Raw genomic sequence first — 14,807 nt, 5'->3', positions numbered from 1 at the left:
ACTTACTTTTTAATAACAATAACGGTATAGACTTAATTCTAAGGCCTAAGGTCGTCCCTACTTGACCTTCAAATGACCTCGACATGATGGAGGATAACAGACCTCGTATTCGTATTCAGGGCGTCGAATAACATGGGTTATAAAAGGTTTCGTTCAATATGAAGATTTTTTTTTTGTAAATCTGTGTTATTGATTTATCACATTTCAGAGAAGCACAATTTGATTTTGAAATATTTTTCCCACTTTTTTGTTATGTACAGTCCTCTCTTTATGTTGAAGAAGGAAGCAAGAAAAATAAGCAGCCAGTTTCACCAGCAATTTAAATGGAAAATGATTTTTATTTTCTGTCAATTTCCAAATAAAATTCGAAAAATTAAAATCATTTTTCGCAGGGCGGATCCAGGGGGGGGGGAGCGGTTTGGGGGTTAAACTACGTGTCAGTCAGTGGCGGACCCACGGGGGGTATTTAATACATAGACGCCATATTATACATACATATGCGCCATATTAAAACACACCCCGTGCGTCGGCCACTGACTGACACGTAGTTTAACACACAAAACCCCCCCGCTGGATCCGCCACTGATTTTTCGCTTTCGTGAAATTGGCTGTAAAAATATGTCGTTTTCTAAACACCAAATTATATGTTGCATTTCTTCCGACTTCTATTGAGTGAGACGTAAATTTGCTAAGTCCAAAGAAGGCACAAAAAATTCGATAGGTGCAAAGTAATATAAACTTTACCATTAAGGTCGAAGCTTCGAATACCCTAAAATATTATATTTCAAGTTTTGCAAAATACTTAAAGAAAGTGAGCTTTGTAGGTTTTTTTCTCTCCTCTTAAATTTGAAAAACTGTACTTAAAAAATTTCCATTCTAAGCTAGCGACATCTTTGTTTATGTGTTCATACAATTTTATAATCTTTGCATAAATCTCTTATACATATACATACTTATGGTGATTTCGTTTCAACGAAAAAATGTCGCCTTTTGATTGCCCCTTTCTCCTTTCTCGTTCGATTCTAAATTAAAGGCAAAGGGTGAAAAAACTTTGTGTTCGTTTCTTAAAATGTCACACTCTTGTAAGGCAAAAAATCACCTATTCCGCCCTTTGAAGCTTTGTCAGGGGAGATGGTTTCCCTGAAAATCAGGCGGTTGCTTAAAACGATAATATGATGAAATGTGTGAGCTGGACAATGACAAGAAGGCAAAAACATGCTTTTTCAAAGGGTTGAGTGTAACATCAAGCACATTTTGCACCGTGCAAGGGCAACATTTTTTTGGTAGAAACGAAATCACCATTAAATATTTTGGATTGATAAAATTTTTAGTACCCATTATAAAAAACGATGAGTAATTTTCAGAGAAACAGTCGTACTGCTCGTAAAAGTTGTATTTAAGGTATCTACGAGTACGATTATTTTTCTGCCCTAGATGGAACATAGCCTTGGCTAAATCATATATCTACATTAGGGTGGTCCTTAAGTGTAGGAAGCAAATTTGTACATCAGATTTCCTAAGCCTTAACCCCCACGTCGATGCTACTATAGTCGAAGATATCACATATAAATTTTGGCCCCGATTGAAGTTGGTTAAGGCGTGTCACACAGGGGTCAAAATTCAGATTATCCTATAAAAACGGCTTAACCGTCTACAATCGGGACCAAAATTATATGTGATATCCTCGACTTTAGTTGTATCGATTTGGGGATTAAATGGAAAAACAAATTAATTTTTTTAAGTCCATAGAGGCATCTGACCCCAATAGGGACCAAAATTTATATGTGATATCTGTGACCGTGGTATTACCGATTGAGGGAGTGAGATTGAAAACAAATCGTTCATTTGATTTTAAAGACCACCCTAATCTACATAAATACATACACATTTACAAAATATTTATTATGCATTTATGCACGCGATAAATAATGCAATTTAAAATATTCTCAGCACAAGTTTTGCATTTAAATTGCATGATAATTTCGCCGACAATAGTGGCATAGCGACGATTTGTGGGAAAATTCACTTTCAAACATATTGTAGATAAATTTTATTATGAGATAAACTGGGTTTGGAACATAAGCTTAAATGAATAATTCTACATACATTCTAAAAGAAAGACTGAATCAATAAGACGATACGAGTACTAAATAAGTACAAAAACAATATACATATAGATACCTAGTTTTGCAATTTTTTAACAGCAAGTTTCATTGGAATACACCAATTTGTTTTATGGTATAAAACACAATTCAAGAAACACCATATTGCGATTACAGGTCTCGTATTTCATCTTCGACAGATTTTCCGACCTTGGAGGGTGGCGCACATATGTACTTAATATGAGCAGATGATTCTAAAATATATATGAGCTCATTTAATGCATTGAAGATGAAACAGTCTTTTAAACTGCCACAAAACTGCAGTGCTTTCCAAGCAATTGCTGGATGTTAATCTTTCTAGACAGCGGATAAACCTTTGGCAAAAGGGTTTTCCATGCAAATAGCAACTGGCCACGAATACTATGTTGTTGGTTGAAGGCCAGAAATGGTTTTGTATGTACATTGCTACCAGCTAATTTCGTCGGTATTCAATGGCTGATTTTTTTTAGTCACATTGAATAATTTCAGTATACCCGTGGTGGTTGCTTAAGTCCACCTATCTCACTTCAGCCTTATAAAAATCGAAGACATAATTCGAGTGTTATGAATATGCGCTCATTTGTAATTGTTTTTCGATCTATGGAGCACCCTTAGGTTTTTTGGCTGTAGTGATTTCCTTTCTGATGACATTTTCTGTACAAAATGTGAACTACTTCTTCATCATAATTTCTGCAACCAACTGCACACGGCGAATTCATACAAGGTGGTATCGGTAGAGCAAAACCAAAAACTACAATAATAACTTGCAATGACACGAAGAATTGCCACAAATGTACAACAAACACATCGGTTTTACATAAAGAACCACCGCAGCGAAAATCTCGGCTGTTCAGGCAAGACCGCGTTGTATAAATTCGCCTTGCTACTGCAAAATAAAAACAGTGCTGCTAATAATACTATAACTGTATTGTTGCCATTGTTACCATAAAAAACATTTTAATTTTCATAGGTAGGTAATTATTAAATAGCAAATTCAACAAATTTCCCCACAAGATATCGTTCCCTAAACATTACCCACAAAAATTTAAATTTTCACGATTTTGGGGAATTACCTATAAAAAGGCAACGCTGATTTACCGGTGCATACGTAACTGCGTGACAAATGACCCAGTCATTGGCAGTCCAGCTTTACTAGGCTCTAAAAAGCCTCTATATTGGATCGCTTATGACTGAGGCCTTTATAATAAAGAACACAGCACTAAAAAATTTCAGCACTGCTTTCCCTAAATTTAAAAAAATTACATATCTAAGAAGAAAGCATATTCTGCAAAGTAGAAGTGATTTCGACAGTTCTCTCTTATCGACTGCGACTGAAGTTTCAAACAGAGAACAAAATATTTTAAATCGTATTGAAACATTTTTTTATTTAAATTTTTTTGGTATTTTTGACATTATAGCCTGCTACATAAAGAGCTAAATCTGGTTGGCACTTCTACCTTGTTAAATATATGCATCTAGCCTAAAGGCATATTCATAGTTCTGATTCAGAAAGATCTGAAGGTAGATTCATTGAATCGTTAAGGGACACTGTGAATTTGGCACTAAATGTTAGAAATACAATGAGTGGTTGAACGAAAAGGTAGTGTTATAAGACTAGATGATTTCTTTGTTTTTGTTTTTGGTGTAAGGATTTCAAAAGAGTCTTTATTTAAAAAGTACAAGTTTTAAGTGGCTAAACATTCGCGTTGATTTTGAATTGAACAATTTTATTGAGCTTAAGGCCGTGGTTATGAATAAGCAACAATAAGTTACATATGGTAGAAGTTATGGCTGCTATTTCGGAGACCACTACATCTCCTCATCAGATTTCTTCATTGATTTCAATCGGATTTGAACTCGCCGCGCCGCACTCAAAGCCAGTGGTCTTACCCACTGAGTTAAGTTCGTCCTGTAAACTGTTGTTGCTTTTTCCACTTTCTTCTTCGGTCAACCCATTTAAGAATTTTTTTGCTGACGGTGCTAAGAATTATCACATCAGCGTCAGAAAAAAAAAATATAAAAAAGCTGTCAGTTGAAACTCGAACTTTAAAAAATGGGCCAGTTTTATAGGTTTACACCTAAAGTTAGTCTAAAATTTCTGAATAAAATGTTTAAAATTGTGAAGAAAAATTGCTGAATTTGTATAATTTTGTAAGAAAGTTTGTAATGTGGATTTATATGTTGTGTGTTATCTAATGGAATAGATTTTTATAAAGAAACGAATTAATTTTTAAATTTTTTTTGCAATAGCATACAGTTATTGTGTAAAATCTTTCATAAATTCCTTATTGCTTTTTATCTTCTTGCAGATCCATGCCACTCTCACACGATCATCTGAGCTGTTGTCACAAGTGAAGTGCTATTGTATTTGCATCCACGAATCTTTAATAGTAAGTATTCGCGCTTTTTTTTTACAAATATGTGTATACCCAGCAAACCATACTTTAAGAGTACATAATCTGAATAGTGGAGGAGTCTTTAATAATTCGTAATGAAATCATTATTTCCCTTTGCAATTTTTCGCTAAGTTTTCTAAAATGAAATGTACTGTGCATACATTCTTTTCAATTCTTTTACGAAAGTTCGAAAACAGTCATAAATCAATGATACTAACGCTGCAAAAATCTTTAAAGATTTTTTTTTAAAGAAATCGGATAGAAATTCCTTTACGGATTCGTGCCAACCACCTTATGAGATATTCTTTGAAAATGTTTAAAGAAAACGTTATAGAATTCGAACACATTTCCGATGCTCTTAAAGATCTCGTTCAGTTTTTGGAAACTTGTGTTTCCAGGCTACGTACATACATATACTAAATGTATATCCTTGGGCGGGTCAATTTGTATGAGAGATTTTTTCGACTATAGGCGTATAGCATAGGAGGATTCTACGTGTAATTCTAAGAAAATTTGCCAAAGATACCATGGGTAAAAACCGATAAAATGATGTTTAAATATTTTTATGCAGATATTTAAAGCTCTGAGGGAATTTTTTTTCAAAAAGTTCAAACAGATTTTAGACCCATAGTTTCTTCGGCAAATTTGCTTAGAATAACACGTATAATCCTCCTATGGCATATAGTCGAAAAAAATGGACCCGCCCTAATATATACATATATGTTTACATTCATTTACTATAGGTTTATGTATACGTATGACACAAATCAAACAGCAGCATACAAAATGAAGTACTGAATACAAGTAATTAGCGTAAAACTAAGTAAATTAGAATTTTCACACAGAGGCAAAAAAAAATAAGTAAATTAACTCAGTTTGTTTACAAAAGTTACTTCCTGTTAGATCAGCACCATATAATATTTATCAGCGTACGTATGCAGGTATAACCAAAACTACTAACTAACTAACTATGTCTTCATGCAGCTCATAAAAGCACCATAAATTACTAATGGCTTGGTATATTGGCTAATTTCATAAAAGTAACGGCCGCAATACCAAACAATGAGCGAACGTTTGTCTGGGGTTTTTTTTGGCCTGTAGCCGACGCTGCGTATGAGTAACCTGACAGCGGCTCATTGTTGGAGTTTTTGTGTGTATTGCGAAAATGCAAATATTTGCCTCAAACGAATGCGTACGAGTGCATGTGCCGTAAATCGCACCAAAAATGTGAGTCGATTGCAAATATGCAAATTTATACGATGATTGTTTTGCCGACTGACAGACGGCGATATCTCAGTTTACTTCTTTAAGACAATTCTTCTTTATATGTACCTCTTGATTCTTACTTTTTTTAGATGCAGGTGGCTCATCATTGTTTCTTTTCGAATTTCATAACCATTGCAACTATTTATGTGGTATCGAACCTCTATCATGTGTGTATCGCTTAATTCTACCTGTTGCCTATTCTTCATGTTTTTCTCATATTCACAATTTTTTTTTTGCCATTTTTCACGTACCGCTATAAAAAGTTGAGAGGTCGTTTGAGTTAAATGCGTCGCCGGAATTGCCGGCCGCATTGTGGCATGTAATAAAAGTACATACGAGTACGTATATGCAAAGAACCAATGGCTTATTCAAAAAAGCACACACAGAAGCATCGTTGCCATTTTAGCCGTTTTCCGGCTAGATTTAGCCGGTTTTGATAGCAACTAGCCGGAGAAAATTCGATCTAGCCGGCAGCCGATTTGTTAGCCGGTTTGTAAAAAAAAGTTAAAAAGTTTTTAGCCGATTTTACTATTTGCCTAATTTTCAGGTGCAAAAAGTAAACAAGTTGTGCGAAAGCAATAATGCAGACCCAATGAAGATTTTTAATGAACTCAATGTTTTACTTTCGCATCTATGCTCCCTAGTGGTTATTAGCGCGGACACATTTGATCCTATATGCTCCCCGTTGGAACCATACCTTGCTCCATTTCCTCAGTTTTATCACAGTTTTGAAGAGTATTTAAAAACAAAAGTAAGCACAAACGCTTTTGACCACGAAGCCGAGAAAATGGTCGCTATTTTATTATCACTTTAATAAAGGAATTACGCCAACGCCTCCCTACAAATATCGCCACACTAAAAAAAATTGACTTTTTTCGGTTGGAAATGCATTAAGAGTAATTAAACCAAAAGTATTTGTTCAACTACAGCAACAAAAACACAAATATAACGCCGACGAAATAACATCCATAGAGATGCAATGGCAACGGTTAACGTTACATACCTGGAGTAATTTATACTCAACTGTAAAATTTTGGGCCGAAGTTTATCAATTTCGAAATGCCCTAGGAGAAACCCCTTTTGCTGACCTTTGCCTATAAGTAATGCAGAAGTAGATCGAATATTTAGTTCAATGAATATAATAAAAACTAAGCAAAGAAATCCAATGTGCGTTAAAACGTTAAACGCTATTTTATATATAAGATACGGTTTAAAACGTCAAGAAAAATGCTGCCATAATTTTACTGTAGATGACGATCTCTTAAAATTAATGAATTCAGGTGATATATACAATAGTGATTCATTTGATGATGAGGAATATACACTCGATATAAATTAATGGTGTTAACTAGTCTTTCGTTTCTTGCGATTTATTTAAATAGAGCATGTGGATTTTCACAGAGTCTATGTGAAATTTCACTAAAACATTTTAGCCGTTTTTAGCCGCTTTTTTTTGCCAATCTAGCCGGTCGGCCCAAAAAGTTCTGGCAACACTGCACAGAAGTGGTATATACTTGTATACATATAATCGAAGTTCGTCATTAGTTAATGAGGTAAGCGACGGGTAAATCGCTGTTAGTTGGATTAATGAAAGTACATAATTGAGTGAGTGTAAGGTTTTTCTGTTGTAAATACTTTACAGAATTTCCATTTTCGCATTATACGAGTATTTCAATTGCGTATAAAAAGGTGAAAAAAAGTTTATTCGAATGTATATCTAATATAGATACTACATATAAATGAATAAGTAATCATTCCGTATTAATTATTTACATCTAGTAAAATGTACATGTTTCATCTTGTCATAGATATATATGAAGAAACTAAACTTCTTGACACAATGATCAGAACTAAACAAAATTAATATGATACCCTTGAGGTACCACCTTTCCGATAAACAGGATAATGGAAAATGGTTCCTGCGGTAAAAAGGTATCCCGCAACATACCGTCGCTTGGATAAAAGATTGTCGCAAGCGACATATTGACAATTTTTAGTTACAGCACCTTATAGATATCTCTTTTAGTTTTCGAGATATTGAGTAGTAAGTTTCGTTCGGTTAAGTAAGCGGGCGTAATTCATACAAAATGGCTGCCATATTGTTGACAAATCTCGCATACGACAAAATTTTACTAAAGAAAATCCTTCATATACTCAAAACTAATTAACAATAAGCAATGAAGATGAAATAATTTAAGAATTTTGTGTACTAGTAGCATTCTCCGAGACTTTGGAGAAAGTCTATCTTCGCGATTTTTAGAAATTAAAAACCAAACTTCAATCGCGATTTCCCAAAACCTACATAAAAAAATTATTCCGATTAATTGATGACCTCCCTTTGAATTCGGCCAATAAGAAAAACTAACAATACGATCAGTTTAACCTTCCAGCAGACCCCACATTTATATGACATCTTATCTGAATGTAAATTTTCAAATTATTCCGAATCCGTGGTAAAAAAAAAACCGGTTAAAAAATAATATTGATTTTGAAACTACCTTAAAAATATGCCACTCCGAATTGAAAAGCCTAATTTTATTATGAATATTATTTACGTATTTTTATTTTTATCTTAATTTTTTAACTAACGTTCAGAGTTAGTGTCTCTTATAAATTTTATTTTTAAAGTCAGAACAGGTTCTATGAGGCTCCAATACATGTCGAAGAAAGTCATAAGTTTACTGGCGAATTGTTCCCTTTGCAACTTTACTATTTTCTAATGCGTTAAGCGCCGACATATTTATATCTTTTTGACCCAAGTAAGAAACCAAAGGAAGGGATTCATCCACAGAATTATTCTCTCCATTAAATTTAACGGCTATATATCTCAGTCGATATATGTTTCTGTCTCAGTAGAAATATCTGACTACAAACATTAACACCTTAGTTTTTATTCATACGGTCCAATTTTCAAATTTTATTAGTAGTGCGGCCTAAAAGTACATAACATGAAAAACCAGCAGCGGCAAAGCGTAATCAGCCAAATCTGGTAGTAGGAGGGACATGTTATTAGATGATGCATGTTGATCGGCGTCCCTGCTATTCTCTTTGATATTTTTGGCCATCAAAATTAGATTTTCACAATCTCACCTCAGACTTGTATTTTAAGATTTATATAGATATTTGATTAGCACGTCAACAGTGGCGGCTAAAATAAATGGGTATTGGTTTACAAATTTTAGTTTTGTTTTTGTTCTCCAGACGCCATTATCCAATTCCGTTACCGTTATTCAGCTTAAAAAAAGAGTAGTTCCACTTAATCACGTATATCTAATGAACCAATTAGTGAATCGTAATACGAAATACGCCAAACGAAAGCCAATAAAGTTATCCAAAAGCCGCGTATACATCACTTTTCGATAGGCCTGTTAGTTTCTTTTTATTTCGCCCCTGTTAAGGTTGAGTTTTTTAACCTTTTCATAAAAAACAACAAATAAATAATATAAAAAATAAAAATTTAATATACCACGCTTTTATAAACTCTGCACAGGAGTTGAATAAGGGCATCCATTGAACATTTTGGCTGTAAACCAGTGTAATCAATAAATATCTACCAGTACAGAAAAACATTTTGCATATTTGCAAGTACCAACAGGGGGCTTGCAGCTTTACAAATTACATTAAACGAGCAGTTTCCCAATGACAAATCTGGACTCCTTTGTGTTCTTTGAAATATTTACGGCTGAAAAGAAAATAATTAAACTGTCTGACATTTCTTTGATATCGCCAAACTGTCGCCGGAACAACACAGTAGGGGCAATTAACCGTTGCGAAATGTTGTAGCTGGAAAAACTTTGTTTTTACATTCATACACATCTACATTTATATGTAAATAAATTAGTACATACATATAAAAATATGGATATATAACGGTAAATCAAGCTTTAGGATATATGTACACAAAAAGTGATAATGCTTTCCAACGTACATAAAATCGAAACAAATAAAATGAATTTACTTCACCAAATTGGTGACAACTACTTAGGTCTAATATGAAAGCTTCAAAGTACATATACATATATGTATGTTTTAAAAGTCTGGCTGTGAAGTTCACTTCTGGGAGTTAGCTCGATTAGTCCACTCAGTGCTGAGTTACCCAGCACTACTCGTAATGACACCTTGCTCATGTGGCAACTATGGGCTACCTAATAATTTCACACAACATTTCCCGAGGCTACTTCAAAGAAAAATAAATTTAAATTTAAAATCATAACTTTCAATTCAAACATACCTACATACATATGTATGTATGTATGTGCGGTAGCATGCGAGTAGTTACCAAAATTTCCCTTTCACTAACACATTTTGTCACATCGACCACAATTGGTCAAGGAAAGCGAAAACGTGAAGTACGGTAAAATGTAAACAAATAGAAAAATGCTTCACGCAAAATACTTAAGCCGCTAATTATTGGAGCTTTTTGCAAAATTATAGGGAAATTATTGATTTCACATGCAGTCAATGCCAAACTCGACTAAAATTTCATAATATTGTGGCAAAAAATGTATTCTTTAGTATTATAAATTTTTGTTTGATTTATATTTTTATACTATCGACATTTGTAAATAATAAATCGTACTTACAATCACACATTAAATAACAACATACAGATGTATGTATGTGTGGTTGTCTTTCACTAACAAATGACTTACTTGTGTCGGCAACAATAATGAGCTTATTGCCATTATTGTCATCTCAAAGAGGAATCTTTACAATTTCAACAACTTGGAACCGAATTGCGACAGAAGCTGTTTAAAATATAACTTGCACTTTTTATACAAATAAGTATGTACATAAATACATATGTTTTTGTGTGACGGATTTCACTTCATTATCTACTTATTTTTGCTCTATTATATTTCAATTCGCTGGTTTCTTAATTTTCAAACTCAGTATACACCCTGCTTCACTCAAAATCTCCTTATTTTTCATCTTAAGTTTTAAGTAAGTAATGTGGCTTTAAGAAAAATAAAGCGATAAATTAAATTAAAGGTATAAGCCTTTTTCTTAGAGAATAGTAATGTGTTTATTCAAATGAAGCGAGTTGTACACTGTCACAGCCAAGTGTAATGGCCAAGTTCAGAGTAGGGAGAAATGCAAATTTTTGACGTCGGCACGTGCAAACGGCACTCTGAGAGAAAAGCTTTCGATATAGCTGTAGTTAAATTTTCATTAAGTTAACAGTTTGCAGTTGGGATAATTTTTGATTTGATGCACGTACATTCACATACATATGTGCATATCTACATATGTTTGCAGAACACGTAAAGAGTTAAAGTTAAATTGAAAAGGCAACAGCAGGCACATCAGAATTTCTTAGTTGAAACTCTTCTATTGATATGATGTTTTGAATTTTGCACTGCTGGTATTAGCTGGTGTATAGCGGTCGACTTTCTTTATTATTATTATTTTTTATTTATCAAATCTTTGAGCCCAAACAAATTATATTAAACAAGTGTTCCTACATATTCTTCTCTAAAACCTTATTCGAATGATTGTTGGATAAGCCGTTTCATCGGCTTACCTCCATGGATGCACACCAATACTTACCATCACTTTGCATCTTTACACTTACTGAGTCCCTTAAGGCTAGTTGAAGGCTTAGAAGGAATGGCTAATAATTTCTTACTGAGTGGGATGAGCCGGAAATTAGTGGTGGCTGAGGTCCCAAATGCCTTTTCTATGCTGAGGATATTCTACAATGTTGTGTTCCCTAAGGGTCAGTGCTACCGTTCTACGACTAAAATGGAACCTCCGGGCATCAAACATTTTCTGGGAGTCATCAATATTTTACCTTTTTGGCCTTCAAAATTCCATGTGCAATTTCCGTTGAATTTGGCAATTTACTCCCAACCAATCAACCGCCGCTAAAGAAGTTTCACTTCAAAAATAAAGGTTCCTTAAAAATCTTTCGTTTTATACTCATATTTTAATTTTTCATATAGCTTGAGTATTTAATTTAAATTTGACGTTTCAAACAGCTGGCAATTATTATTAAAAAAGTAACCTATTGTTCAATTTAGGCCATAAAGTCTCTGTGTGCAAAATTTTATGCAAATCCGTTTAGTCGTTTCCGCGTGTTGAAACTCCAAACATCCCACCATACAAACTTTTACATTTATAATACACTGGTCTACAAATTTCAACTTTTTTTCTGCGAATAAGACGGGACCTGGTGTTTCTGAACGGATTTTTCGTGCTGAACACGAATCCGGGGTCAAAAATGTCCCATCACGTCACTGGTCTACAAGGGTTTTGCGAATAAGACGGGACCTGGTGTTTCCGAACGGATTTTTCGTGCTGAACACGAATCTGGGGTCCAAAACTTCCCATCACGTCACGTTTTCGAGAAAAAAGGGGTTGAAACCCCTAAAAACAGCGTTGTTGGCCATTTTCGAAAAATTATAGAGCTGAACCCTGACGTGGTACAAATTTTGCATATATCAGAAATTAAAGGCTAAACCGTGCCCTTTCGAATGAGCCCTATGCCGAATTGATCGCGTGCACCCTTAAAGCAGGGGGTGTATTTGTGTTTAGGGGTGCAGGAAAAATTGATCACAGAAAGAATTTAATCTTAAACGATCATAGAAAATTAATAATGCCAAGGTTTTAACTATATTAAAAGTCGCTGATTACGAATCTGCAGTTAGATTTTAAAAATTTAAGAAATTTATATGGTCGTTTAAGATGAAATTCTTTCTGCGATCAATTTGCCCTGGACTCCTAGACACAAATACACCCCCTGATCTAAGGGTGCATGCGATTAATTCGGCATAGGGCTCATTCGAAAGGGCACGATTTAGCCTTTAATTTCTGACATATACAAAGTTTGTAGCACGTCAGGGTTCAGCTCTACAATTTTTCAAAAATGGCCAAAAACGCTGTTTTTAGGGGTTTCAACCCCTTTTTTCTCGAAAACGTGACGTGATGGGAAGTTTTGGACCCCAGATTCGTGTTCAGCACGAAAAATCCGTTCGGAAACACCAGGTCCCGTCTTATTCGCAAAACCCTTGTAGACCAGTGATATTAGTAGGATTAGAGGTGCCACGCCTTTTTTCAAACACAACCTCTTTCGTCTGACATCCATATCAGGATACACATTTCCACTTTCTGCCTTTATATAAGTCGAGTTTGCTTTTTGAAAGACGTGGCAACCCTCCTATATATACATTAGGGCGGGTCGATTTAAAAATCGCTCATTGCTCTATGAAAATCGTATTCTAGGGATCAAAATAAGAAACTTTGCCGAAGGAACCATACCTCTAAAACGAATTCTGATGTCCCCCAATTTGGGTCGAACTTTTGGGTAGGGGCAAATTTTGAAAAATCCCACTTTGACCCATTTAGAGTGCTCCAATCGAGTCCAAATGTATGACCGACCCCCACTAACTTTGGACGGCCGATCCACCCATGCCAGTGGCACACCCCCTGGAACTCCCCTGGGGGGTTCCCCATACAATCATTTCAAAAAATCACCATTTTTGGCCTTTACATGAAAAAATCAGATAAATGGCTATGTTTTTTCTTTATTTTTATTTATTTATTTATAATAATATTTATTATTTATTTATAATAATATTTATTATTTATTTATAATAATATCTATTTTTTCTCTTAAGAAATTTATTTAGTCAGAACATATGTAAATGAAAAAATTAATTTAAGTGAGTTATAGAAAAGAAACTAAAAAAATTATTGTTTGAAGTCTTTTTTACTTTCAAGTCTGGGCAATTTCGCACGGCTCTCTAATGTCGTCGCCATAACAGCCTCTACATTTTCCGGTATAACCCGTTTGGAAATGCTAGCTAGCAATTGAACATGTCGTTCCGTTCCTTGTATGTGTGATGGAATTTTTGGATCATTAAACGGTGGATCATCTTGATTTAAATATTCTTTCAATGTACGGAATGCTTCGCGTGAATGGTGGTTCAAATACGATATTTATATCATTCAAATTGATCATTTCCGTATAACTTGTGCAATTAAAGTTTATATCTGGTTTTTTATAAACTCTAAGTTCCATTGGCTCGTCAACATCGGTTCGATAGCGTAGAATTTTCTTGATGGCACAGTCGCGCTTTTCTTTGCTATCATCAAACAACATTGATAACAAGATATTTTCCGAATGCGCATAATATGAATTATATTTAATTACTTGATTGACAATTTTGCGTAAACGAGGTTCTAGAAATCGTGACCAACCAATGAACTTGAAAAATAATGCACTGCCGTACACGACAGAGCTGTAATACTTGATATTGAAGTACATTGGCACATAACATTTAATTATAAATTCAACCAGAATTCTTAAATTTGCATCTGGATTTTCCGTTGTCACATATAATCGCAATAATCTAGCGGCCTTGGTGAGCCACCGAGAATGTACAATTTTCCCTGGTTTGATGTTAGCCAGATCCACCGGAACCACGCCGCTAGAAATTGCATGGGCCATGTCGTATAAGTACTTCGAATCGGTGGAAAATTCAATTTTTTCTGGAGCAGGGGGCATATTTTGCAACTCAATTTTCTGGAAGCCGTCCACCACCTGAAAATATACAATAATAAAATAATTAAAAATGGTTGACAATTATAATAAATGAGTGATAGCAATAACTTACCGGAAGAGTTTCACAAGTTTCGATTTGACGGCTCAGTTTTCCGGTTGCCGATCTTGGTCCAGTGCTGGTTGATTTATCCAAAGCTTCAAACAAATGCCGAAACGGAAGTTCGTTGAAGTGTAGAAGGCAAACGAACCAATGCAATGGTCTTTTTAACAGCAATTCGAATCGTCGTATAATTCCACCGTGTGGGCCAGTGTTTGTTGGCTCACCGTCAGTGCATATTCCAATTAATGGATCCAGTGATATATTTTTATCGTTGAAAAAACCATTTAATTTGGTTGTTTTGTATTCAGCGGTTTCATGTTCCAGTCTTACGTAACCAATCAATTCAGAATTGGGTTCTCTCAAAATAACAAGATGAGGTTCTTTTACCATCCTAGTAT

At 34.6% G+C, this 14,807-nt stretch overlaps 1 protein-coding gene across 3 annotated transcripts in view; it reads left to right on the top strand.

The window, feature by feature from the left end:
* Positions 1-14,807, top strand: part of LOC118733787 — a 72,802-nt gene that overhangs the window by 37,950 nt on the left and 20,045 nt on the right. For all 3 annotated transcript variants that reach the window (XM_036463357.1, XM_036463356.1, XM_036463355.1), the window contains one exon: positions 4,451-4,531. The gene's annotated coding sequence lies outside the window, so the exon portion shown is untranslated. The remainder of the gene's footprint in view (positions 1-4,450; positions 4,532-14,807) is intronic.

The sequence above is a fragment of the Rhagoletis pomonella genome, unplaced genomic scaffold (assembly GCF_013731165.1).
Source record: "Rhagoletis pomonella isolate Grant_MI unplaced genomic scaffold, Rhpom_1.0 Rhpom_scaffold_00002, whole genome shotgun sequence".
Classification (NCBI taxonomy): domain Eukaryota; kingdom Metazoa; phylum Arthropoda; class Insecta; order Diptera; family Tephritidae; genus Rhagoletis; species Rhagoletis pomonella.
The sequence above is the reverse complement of the archived record's forward strand: the minus strand, read 5'-3'. Positions and strand labels throughout refer to the sequence as shown.